Genomic DNA, 12,621 nt, shown 5'->3' with positions numbered 1-12,621 from the left:
ACCTTCCAGGCCTTCTCCAGTTCCTCTCTGAGGCCCTGGTATTTCTCCAGTTTCTCATGCTCCTTTTTCCTGATGTTGTGGTCACTTGGTATTGCTACATCCACCACAACGGCTTTCCTCTGTTCTTTATCCACCACCACAATGTCCGGTTGGTTCGCCATTACCATCTTGTCTGTCTGGATCTGGAAGTCCCACAGGATCTTAGCTCGGTCATTCTCCACCACCTTTGGGGGTGTTCCCCACTTTGACCTCGGGGCTTCCAGTCCATATTCGGCACAGATGTTCCTGTACACTATGCCCGCCACTTGGTTATGTCGTTCCATGTATGCTTTCCCTGCCAGCATCTTGCACCCTGCTGTTATGTGCTGGACTGTCTCAGAGGCCTCCTTGCACAACCTACACCTTGGGTCTTGTCTGGTGTGGTAGATCTGAGCCTCTATTGCTCTGGTGTTTAGTGCCTGTTCCTGGGCGGCCAGGATGAGGGCCTCTGTGCTGTCCTTGAGTCCAGCTTTCTCCAGCCATTGGTAGGATTTCCTGATATCAGCCACTTCAGTTATTTGTCGGTGGTACATCCCATGTAGGGGCTTGTCTTCCCATGATGGTTCCTCCAGCACCTCGTCCTCTGTTCCCCATTGTCTGAGACATTCGCTGAGCACATCGTCCATTGAGGCTTTGTCCTTGATGTATTTATGGATCTTGGATGTTTCATCCTGGACAGTGGCTCTCACACTCACTAGTCCTCTGCCTCCTTCCTTACGGCTTGTGTACAGTCTCAGGGTGCTGGATTTGGGGTGGAACCCTCCATGCATGGTTAGCAGCTTCCGAGTCTTAACGTCCGTGGCCTTTATCTCTTCCATTGGCCAGCTAATTATTCCGGCAGGGTATCTGATTACTGGTAAGGCATAGCTGTTTATTGCACGGATCTTGTTCTTGCCATTGAGCTGGCTTCTCAGGACTTGCCTTATTCGTTGGAGGTATTTGGCTGTGGCTCCTTTCCTTGTGACCTCATCGAGGTTGCCATTTGCTTGTGGTATTCCCAGGTACTTGTAGCTGTGCTCTATGTCTGCTATTGTTCCCTCTGGGAGTGAGACCCCTTCTGTGTGGATGACCTTCCCTCTCTTTGTAACCATCCGGCCACACTTCTCTAGTCCGAATGACATCCCAATGTCAGTGCTGTAGATCCTGGTGGTGTGGATCAGTGAGTCGATGTCTCGCTCGTTCTTGGCGTACAGCTTGATGTCATCCATGTAGAGGAGGTGACTGATTGTGGCCCCATTCTTGAGTCGGTATCCGTAGCCAGTCTTGTTGATGATTTGGCTAAGGGGGTTCAGGCCTATGCAGAACAGCAGTGGGGACAGAGCATCTCCTTGGTATATGCCACATTTGATGGACACTTGTGCAAGTGGTTTGCAGTTGGCTTCAAGGGTGGTTTTCCACAGCCCCATCGAGTTTGCAATGAAGGCTCTTAGAGTCCTATTGATGTTGTACATCTCTAAGCATTCAATGATCCAAGTGTGTGGCATCGAGTCATAGGCTTTCTTGTAATCAATCCAAGCGGTGCACAGGTTGGTGTGTCGGGTTTTGCAGTCTCGGGTGATTGTGTGGTCTACAAGGAGTTGGTGTTTGGCTCCTCTGCTATTTATGCCGATGCCCTTCTGTGCCGTGTTCATGTATTTATCCATGTGCCCGCTTATCTTAGCTGCTATGATGCCTGACATGAGCTTCCATGTTGTAGAGAGACAGGTTATCGGCCGATAGTTGGATGGGACTGAACCCTTTGAGGGATCCTTCTGGATCAGGATTGTGCGCCCTTCAGTTAGCCATTCAGGGTGAGTCCCATTCTGTAGCAGCTGGTTCAGTTGAACTGCCAGTCGCTCATGGAGGGCAGTGAGTTTCTTTAGCCAGTAGGCATGGATCATGTCAGGCCCTGGTGCTGTCCAGTTTTTCATACCCGAGACTCTTTCTTGGACATCTGCCACAGTGATGGTTACCGGGGCTTGTTCAGGGAGGTTGCTGTGGTCCTCTCGTAGAGAGGTTAGCCACTGTGCATTGCTGTTGTGGGACGCCTCCCTCTCCCATATGCCTTTCCAGTATTGTTCAGTCTCCAGCCTTGGTGGGTCTGCTCTGTTGTTAGTACCCTGCCATTGAGAGTACACTTTAGCTGGTTGGGTGGAGAAGAGCCGGTTAATCCTCCTGGCTTCATTCTCTCTTGTGTATCTCTTTAGGCGGCTGGCCAAGGCTTGGAGCCTTTGTTTGGCAGTTTCGAGTGCTTCAGGTATGGGCATCTGGCTGTACTTCTTAGGTACTGGTCTTTTCATTGCACCTCTTTGGAGCTCTGACAGTTGGCTCACTTCCCTCCTTGTTATCTTGATCTTAGCCTCTAACCGTCTTTTCCATGATGGATATTGGGTCTCATAGTTGCTCTTATAGCCAAGCATTTCAAGGATCACTGATGCTGAGTTGTATATCAGCTCATTGGTTTCTGTTATGGTGTTGGTAGGGATTGTTCTCAATGCTGCATTCACATCTTCAATGAGACTTTCTGATGGTACTTCACTCAGCCGTTGTAATTGGCGTCGGGGTTGCCTGGTGTTCATTCGGGCCACGATTCTCTCTCTCAGGTCAGTTGCTGTCTCGTTCAGCTTTGATAGTTCGTTCATTACTGGGGCTGCATACCCAGTCTCGGGGTGGGGAGTAGTTAACTCCCCCCTGACCTTATCTTTGGGCTCCTCCCTTTTGCCGTAGCATTTGTGTTGTACCTCGTCAATCTCAAGTTGTGATAGCAGTTGCCGTTTGCGGATGTTGGAACACTGAGCTACTAGTTGTTTGGCAGTCATTGTAGACTGTGGGTGTCGAAGTAACCATTCCACCCTCAGTCTTTGCATGTAACCCCTCTGACTAGGGTTACTTGAGTAGTAGCATTCCAACAGATCCATGTTTTCGTCTCTCGCCCATTTCCGTCTTGTTCCAGTAGCCCATTTTTCATCAAGGTGCTCTGGTTCCCCAGCACCTGACGCAGACCTTGTTTGGCCGGGCGACGTCTGAGCCGGCATGTTATGCGTATCAATGTCTCTCATGTTATGAGGTAGGCTATATAGCTCCAAGGGTCTTGCCTAAGGACCCACACTGCATAGCTCAATTGCACAATTGCAACTCGCCCCAGCCCGGATTCGAACCCCGGTCTCCCGGGTGGTAGACTGGTGTCTACCCACTGAGCTATACAGTCAGCATAGCTATATATATATATATATATATATATATATATATATATATAAGTGTACAGGAACGTCTGTGTCGAATATGGACTGGAAGCCCCGAGGTCAAAGTGGGGAACACCCCCAAAGGTGGTGGAGAATGACCGAGCTAAGATCCTGTGGGACTTCCAGATCCAGACAGACAAGATGGTAATGGCGAACCAACCGGACATTGTGGTGGTGGATAAAGAACAGAGGAAAGCCGTTGTGGTGGATGTAGCAATACCAAGTGACCACAACATCAGGAAAAAGGAGCACGAGAAACTGGAGAAATTCCAGGGCCTCAGAGAGGAACTGGAGAAGGCCTGGAAGGTGAAGACCACAGTGGTGCCTGTGGTCATCGGGGCCCTCGGGGCAGTCACCCCCAAACTGGAGCAGTGGCTCAAACAGATCCCAGGAACAACATCAGACATCTCAGTCCAGAAATGTGCAGTTCTAGGCACAGCCAAGATACTGGAGGAACCCTCAAGCTCCCAGGCCTCTGGTAGAGGACCCGAGCTCAGAGGATGAAAGAGAGACCACCCACGGAGGGTGAGAAGGGAATTTATATATATATATATATATATTTCACAGCAGTTGAAATATTAATAGACTCACAAAACACAAAAATAAAGGATATTGTGTCAGTGTGTTTTAGCTTTTAGCTTAAACTCACTATACAGTTCCAATTAGTTATAGTTTCTCCCCATTAATACCGTTTTTATTTATTTTGGTTAACAAAAATGTTTTCTCATTTTCAGTTTTTGTTTGCCTTAGTTAACTATAACCAAGTTGGTCTGAACTGGATAACACTGAGTCTGATCACCTGCTTCTTTATGAGATTTAAGGATTGCAGAGGTCTGATATGGGTTCCTCATTAATACTAGTAACTGAACAACTATTTCTTCAGCTGCTGAGTTTTTTTGGCTGAGATCTTTTTCCAATGAAACATTCCCTACGTGAACACTACTTTAGTTAGGATTCAGTGCAACCTACTGGTCTTACCGAGGCCGGAAACATTCATAATCTGCTGAATTTCTCAGCTGGACTGAAGCTTTTATTTAAAGGTGTTTTATTGAGATTTTATGTAACTCACTAACAGATTGTAGGACATACATATGAAGAGGAAGGAAAAGAAGAAAGAAGACTTCTTCAAATGAAAATCTGAAGTGTTGTACATTGTGTTAATAGATGTAAATGGATGAAAGGATAGATTGATGGATAGACAAATGGTTGGACGGCTGAATGGATGGACGAATCATCTATAATCCATGATGGGTGACTCTGAACAGAAAACAGTTGCATATAATACCCTACAAAACATGAGAGTTTTCTTCACTCAGTGAAATCATCAAAATCAAACTGGAGTTGTCGTCAAATCAAACTGGCCCTGTGGTGCGTTTACTGAATACAAAGTTATGGAATTCCTAAGTTTCAAGTCAAACTAGTAAACCAGACAACTCTTTGGTTCTTCACAAACCTGAACTAAACTCTTTATCACCATACAGATTGCTGAAGTGCCTGTTTATCAGAATCCGTCAAAAATCTAACTGATTTATGGTAAAGTAGACATATCTTTAATCAAAATCCATATGATTAGTAAATGAACATTTTAAGAATTGAAGCTCAACTCATATCTGGAGGCACAAAGGTGAAAACTGAACTCCTTCATTCCTCAAACTTGGCTCTCCTTCTGACAGGGGACCATAAACTTCTGATGGGAACAATGAGTGATGCCTCAGGAACAAAATTAAATTAGACTGCTGTGTTCCTGGTGATTCACAATCCACTCCTGAGGAGTTAACGGCCCGTTGTATTTAAGTCGCCAATGTTTAAGATACAGTTTCTAAAGCTGCTCTGAACCTGCTGCGGTTTTGTAAATTTAGGGCTATAGGAGGGCTGGTGATTGGAGTCTGGCGTTCAGCCCATAATGGGACTTTGTAGCACTTTCAGCAGAGCTGGATCTACAGATGTACGTTGACTCCTTCAATCCCAATGTCACTTTTAATATTTTCCCATATCATTTTCCTTAAAATATCGCCTTAAAGTTCCAGTTTGGTAGGTTTTCATAATGCTGATTTTACACAACTTTTCCCCAGACTTCCTCCTCTTTCCTGGTCTTTACTTCATGAACCCAAAGTATAGCTGTAGAGTAAGGTGGCCATTGTTTGTTTGTTTATTAGAATCCCCATTAGTTATTGCCTTGACAATGGCTACTCTTCCTGGAGTCGACATCATAAAAACACAATTATTACAAAAATAGCTACATACAGGTATTGTACTATGCGTCAGAATATAATAATGATGCACTGGCAACTTTTGGCTTACATATTTCTCAACTAATAGCATAATAAATACAACAAAAACAAGCTTCAAGACTAATGAAGTATGACCCGTTAGGTGAGTTTTTCTTTTATTGTTCCCTTTGTTTAGGTATAAAACACATTATGAAGTCTCCAGTTCACTCCATATTCTCAACATTAATCTACAAACTACAGTTTGTAGATGGCTTGCGATTTTCACAAACTGTTTTCCAAGTTTATAGTCACAAAGTCAGTATTTAAAATATATGACCCAGGATAATTTCCAGTATTAGCAGAGGTAGTTTTAGGGACTCCACTCTAAGTGAAGACAGCCTACTACTAAGTGCTTGGTCATATTTCTGACTAATTTCTAACAGCATATGTCAGACAATGCTTGGAGCTTTTTCCACTTTATATAGAGAAATCCCTGCGTGCTGCTGTCAATCTGCACGGATCACAGTGAACATAATGAGGCGCAGAGAGACTAATGAAAGCAGGGGAACTGAAATTTCCAGATCGCTGGAACAGTAAGTCCATTAATTGCCATCTTAATTGCCTCTGTGAGTCAGCACCCGAGCTTTGGGGCTAAAATCCCTCTGACATTTGCCTTTAATGCCAGACTTAATAATAATAAATCTCACATACTGATGATGAATCAATAACGTTCGCAAATGTGAGACCTTTAAAAAAAGTTGAAAGCTCCTGAGCAGATGTAAAAAAATACCTTCTAAATTAAACATATTGCAATATAACAAAAAGATCAATACTTTATATTTTCACTGTAAACAGCTTTAGTCTTATATAGTAAATGGTTTTATACAGAACAGGAACTGGGTGAAGCAAAAAACAAATCGTCAGGTTTTCCAGACGCCACATTTCGCTTTACATTTCACGAAGAAGGAAGTGCAACAAGAACATCATTCTTGTTGCAGTGCCATGACAAGCAAGGGGGAGGGACAGGTTTTCTAAAGGGTTGGTTGGTTTAACACAGTGTAGTGTATAAGAACATGATGGAAGTAAAACATATGTGACAGAGGAGCAGAACTGATGGGGTTAGGGTTCAAACAATCTGAGGAAGCTTTGTTAAGCAGCCTTTTATTTACGATGTCCTGGGTGGAAAAGTTTCTTCTGCAGTAGTTTCAAGTTTAATGACTCATGTCCCTATGAGAACAAGCAGAAACACTAATATTCTCTCAGCTATTGAAACGTATGCTAAACTTTTATAACATCCTGTAAAATTTAAGCCAACAGCCAAATTCATTCAAGAAAGACTAGAAGGATGAACTTTTGCACTAATCTTCCAATAGATGACATGAAATATTCAATAATAATTTGTTCTTCATGCTTCTTGAGCCATTGCTTGCACAATCTTTTGCAGATGCAGTCAATAAGGTCCTCAATACTCAAACTGCAGTACTCTAGTTACAGGGAGCAGAGACAAGGGTTCAAGCCCTGGTCATCTATGTATTCATGTTACCAGCTGATGTCACACGCAATGATATTTGGAGAAGGTATAATGTGTAAAAGTAACTGGATCCTTTTGCAAGTCAGGGCAATTATTGATTCGTAAGAGCAGGAAACATTTTTAAAAGAAAAAAAAAGCTTTCTTTGAAATAAGATGTGTTGTACTGGAACTAAAGGTTAGCCTGTGAGAATTGGTGTGAACACTATTGCATGTGTTTTTATAAAACTAAACCACCTTATTTAAAAAAAACATTTCACTAGTAATTATGAATTTGTCATTAGCTCCTTGTTCTGGTGTAATTCTTAAGCCTTTATAGATGCACACCGACATTATCAGTGATGAAAATAAGTCAAAAGTACCATTTATTGAGCATTTTTATGCTTGAAAGTACCTTGTCTTTCTAGGGATGCACAATATATATCTGTTATCGGCCATAACACCAACATTAATATAAAATATTGATATTGGACCACATTTTTAAGACCTGAATAATCATGATAAAACATTTTTTAAAATGTTTTTATTTTTCTAAAATGTTTTATCATAAAAGAACTATTGTTTCTTTATTATGTTGTCATAATTTCACCATACAGACATTATTTCACTATTACATTGAAAATGAATAATTTTGAGTGTTTATGTTCTGGTGAGCATGTTGGAGTGTGGCTGGAACAAATTATTTTAATGTCTATTATTTTGCATGAGGAAAGGTTTTTTCAAATACAAATTCTTAAGCTACAGACCTGGTGGAACAGACTGCATTGTAGTGGGAGGTTCCACTGTAAATAGTTAGATTTTTTTTATTGAAGTGTAGCTTGAAGATCAAATAAAGCTGGCATTTTGTGATGGTCTTGTTTGTTAAAGAACTTAACATTAATGGGTTTTGGATAAAGCAAACGTTTTTGTCTCTGTTAACTTGCCGTTTTGCTAATTTGTACCCCATTTTTACATGTGAATTACCTTTTTGACCATACTTATTTCCATTTCACACTTGTAAACAAAACACTTCATAACAATGTGTTTTTAATGAACCAGATAAGTAAATAATCATAAAAATGCTAAAATCTCAGGTAGCTTAATTAAAGTATGCATTATTTCCATTTCCATTTTTTTCCATTCACTCAGTAATAAATATGAATAGTTTATGTAACAAGTACAACAAACCACAAAAAGGTGCAAAAAGTATTAATTTATATCTGCCTCCTATTCACATGAAGATAACATTAATGATTTAACTGAGAATATTGCTACAACTACATTTCAAATACAAAAAAACTAATCTTGAACATTTCGTAACAGACCCATAACAGTTTATCCTCTGCATCAAGCATAGTGGTAAAACTGATGTGGTACAAAACAAGGGCTGCTTTAGTACCAATAGTTTGGTCTGTGACAGTCAAAGCTGAAATCTCAAAACAACTTCAAACTCTTCACCTCCAAATCTTAAAGATCAGTGACTTGCATCTTGTTATCGTTCCCTTCATAAACTTTGCCAATTCCCAGGTATTTAGCATAAATTTAGAATCTAGGTACCACCAGAGACTGAAGCCAGGGGCCAATTCTCAGAAGTTGCCTTCACTTCAGAACGAAGGCTTTGACAGAAAGGTCAGGCCACCTTCAGCTATTGAAAATCATTTGCTGCAAAAGATCATGACATTAAAGTTATGAGCAGAGAGGCCATAGGAGAGCAGCGGCACCGAAGACGAGAAAAAGCTGTGGTGGCAAAGATGAACAGATAGTGGGAGGAGAGATTGACACCTGATGAGCGAGAACGATGGATGGGCGTCAGCTGAAGATACATCAATCAGAGACTGAATATGGAGGTGATATTGCTGCTGTTACATATTGATCCATGATTCTGTTGCCAAACATTTTGACTACTACCTTATATAAATCATATAGGGTTGGGCTATCAATTTATTTTATCAATTAATTAAAATTTTTATTTGGACTTTGATTTCAAGCCAACTCTACCATGTAATGTTGTATAGAAGATTTTTTTCATTTTCCAAAGTCATAATATTACAAGAATACAGTCATACTGCAAAGTCAAAATATTACAAATCTAAAGTTTTAATATTAAAATAGAAAAGTTGTAGGAAAACATTTTTCCTACAACTTTTTAATTTTAATTTTATCAAAACTTTAACCCAAAATAATACATTTAAAATTTCAAATTCATGAGGATCTTGTGAAATAATAATTCTACATTATGGAAAAAGGTCAAGAAGAAAAAGAATGTTGATGAAATATTTTAACACAAGCAATGAAGAAGAGACAGCAAACTGGTTTGATGACAATAAAATTCAGCTGTATGGTGTCCATGCAAAACGATTAGTGTGGGAGAAAAAAATACTTGGACCTCGCCCTAAAAAAGCACTGCCATCACATGTGGTCGCTTGCTGAAATGGTTCAGATCAAAACATTTTATGTATTAGAATGCCCTAGTCCAGTGGTACCCAAAGTCATCCTGCATGTTGTCATTCTCTCCCTGGTGGTAGTAACAATCTTCTCAGCATGTCAATGTTCTTCATAGGCCTTCTGATGAGCCATCATTTGATTCAGGTGTACTAAAACATGCAGGATGCCGGCCCTTTGGGCCCACTTTGGGCACCATTGGCCTTCTCAAAGCCTAGAACTCAATTTATTTTTTCTGACGTTCGCAGATACTGTCCATCAAATCTGACTGAGCTTGAGCTAATGGCAAAGAAGAACAGGTAAAAATATGAGCAAATGTGAAAAACTTTAAGTGTTATGAATACTTCTGCGAGACACTGTAGAAAACAGAATTTGGTCAATTTAAACTAAAATACCAAGCAAAAAATGCCAAAAATTATGCCAGCAAAACCAGAAAAGGGTTCTTCTAACTGAAAGGCGTCTTAAAAGGATTTTTTTGTTCATGTGGTAATGTTTTAGTTTTACTTTTCTTTGTGACGTTCTCATCTTTACACATATTCAACCTGACCTGCTTTCTAATAATGTGCCTTTTTTCATTATGGAAGATCCTGATTTTGTAGAGAAAAGGAAGGAGGAAATGTTAAATGTTTACGCTCCCCTAGCAGCACTACAACCGACACTTTGGCCATAAAATCCATTATCAGTACAGACTGAAATGGGGCCAACAGTTAGACACAGTGGATGACGGCTAATGCAGACTCAACAGTGCAACCAAGGACTATTTGAACTCTGCAGGTGAAAACGTGAAAAAACTTTGTATCTAACCAGACCTACCTTGTGCCAGCATTTAAATTTTTTAAAAATGTATTTTAATTTTTTATCAGAACAATATGTGAGTTCCTTTATTTTCAAACAGTGAAACATATCGATTCCTATTAGGTCATTTTAAGGCGACCTATTATGCAAAATTTACATTTTGCTCTTACGAAATTTATGACTAGTCCAGGAAACTAGAGATAAATTTGCACTTACCAATGATAGATGCAAAAAGCAATCTAGCTAGCAGGCATATTTTAGCAGCTAGTTAGAGGTACCTTCAACTGCCTCATGTTACAGAACGTGATGAAGACGTGTGCGTGACTTAAACATTTGCCCTGACAGAAAACCGACAGAAGGCCAACTTACTTTTTAAAAATTAACTTAAGACCATTTACAGACCCAGTTTTAGATACATAAATGTAAGACTTTATAAGAATGTGTGGACACCCTGGAAAACTTCTGACTTTATTAAAGAAAGTCATTAAAAACAGTTATTACTAGGTATTCAGGCACTTAGCTAAAATAAATTTTGGAAATCTTAAATGACCTAAAATAGAAAATCTTTAGTCTGATTTAAACTATGAATGTGATGAGAAAAGTCTCACATGCCATAAATAACTGGTTTTAATTAGCATATTGGCTCTTAAAGCAAAAGCTGCAGGATACAGAATGTTTGTTTTGAGAGAGGACCAAAGATGTGTCACTGCCAACATAAAAAAAACACAAGAGCAGCAGTCTGCAGCATAGTGAGCTTTTATTCTCTAAGCTTGAGGCAACAAAATGAGTGACATGTCTAGTTGTCTCTGTGGACAGTTTTCAGAGCGCAGTAATGGACATCTCTTCTACTACAATGATGAGACGGAGTGAAAAAAGAATCTAAAATGACAGAAAATCAATTTCTTAAAGAGGAAAGAAAACATGGGGACAGCTGATTCTTAGCTGTGACTCTGGCATGAACCTTAAACAGAAGTGTTATGTTGGCATCACATGGGGAAAAATAAACTTGTTCCCATTCGCTAGTGACAATATAGATGAATCTTTCACTTTTACACTGAGTTGTTTGTGCAGCAAGTTGCTATAAAAAACAAATTGTTGTTGCAAATCATCACTCTTCACGCTCAGCACTCAGTAGGAAAATTTGGGTCTTTTTTCTGAGTGTCAACAACTCAGATTGAACATTGATTGAAAGCACACAGCCGCCATGATTCTTAAGATGCCAAAGATTTTGAAGAGCACTTCTACAGCAGGAGTTTCTTAAAATATAATTGCCCAAAACAAACAAGGAGTTTCATAGTTTCTTTTTTCTGCCAGAGGAAGATTTATTTAATCCCATTTAAATCACAAGGTGTTGCACCGAACAACCATAAATCGCTCAAAATTTTAATATTATACAAAAACAACTCAGGATTATACTCGCATGTGAAAATGGCTGCAAACAGATGCACAGTTATATAAGCATCTTTGAAAAGCATAAGTGTGACCTCCTGTATAACCAACAAGTGGTTTCTGAATGATGAGTCAACAACAGAACAATGGTCTTTTCCAGCAGTCATTGTACAGTGCATACAATGGCATACAGTCATTGTATGGCTGTATGACATACAGCCAAAAGTCCTACAGTGCAGTGCCTGTCGAATCTGACTCAACAATTGGAAGGTTTTTGAAACTGCTTATTTTCTAGACAAAAAAACATTAACAAATTACCCCCCAAAAAACCTGGGTGTTTCTTTTTGTGCTTTGGTTGTGTTTAGAAGCAGAAGAAAACCAAATGGAAGTATAAAAATGTGCAAAATGTGAACTTTGTATAATAGTACCTTTTATCAAACTTCCCCACCTCGGTTTGTGTTGTGACCCCAACATTGGTATTTATCAGGGAAGGTTATTTTTGGGACCATGTACTAATATACTCTCCTGTTAATAAATGAGAAAAATCCCGTGATGTGCATGTTATTCCTCCTCGATGCAGGGAAATTGTCTTGAACTGGGGTGTGTATTCAGATTTTTTTTAGCAGCAGTGAAGAGTAAATAAAAGTCCATGAAATGTTAAACTTCAGCCAAAAATACACACCTGTATGTCTGTAGTAAGGTCTCATATTTCACACCATGAATCATAAATCTGAAATCATCACTCTAAATAAAATCATAACGCTTTCATTGGCTTAAGCATAGAAAATCTGTTTCCTGAAGGCCTGAACATCTTGGCCAGTCCTCCTGTTCAACATAAACTCATCTTTGTGGCTCTGAGGAAATGTCACAACACATTTGGTCTCGGTAGATTCCAAATCCGACATCCTCGTGAAAAGCCTCTCGGACTCAGATCGTGAGCTCGGTTAACAGCACAGTGGGATTTGACCCTGATGCTCTGTTTAGCCGCTAATGCTTCCTGTCCCAGGTGGGAAACCCT

The sequence above is a fragment of the Poecilia mexicana genome, unplaced genomic scaffold, assembly GCF_051168715.1.
Source record: "Poecilia mexicana isolate PSO_F unplaced genomic scaffold, ASM5116871v1 scaffold_14, whole genome shotgun sequence".
Lineage (NCBI taxonomy): Eukaryota > Metazoa > Chordata > Actinopteri > Cyprinodontiformes > Poeciliidae > Poecilia > Poecilia mexicana.
This window is presented reverse-complemented; position numbering follows the sequence as displayed.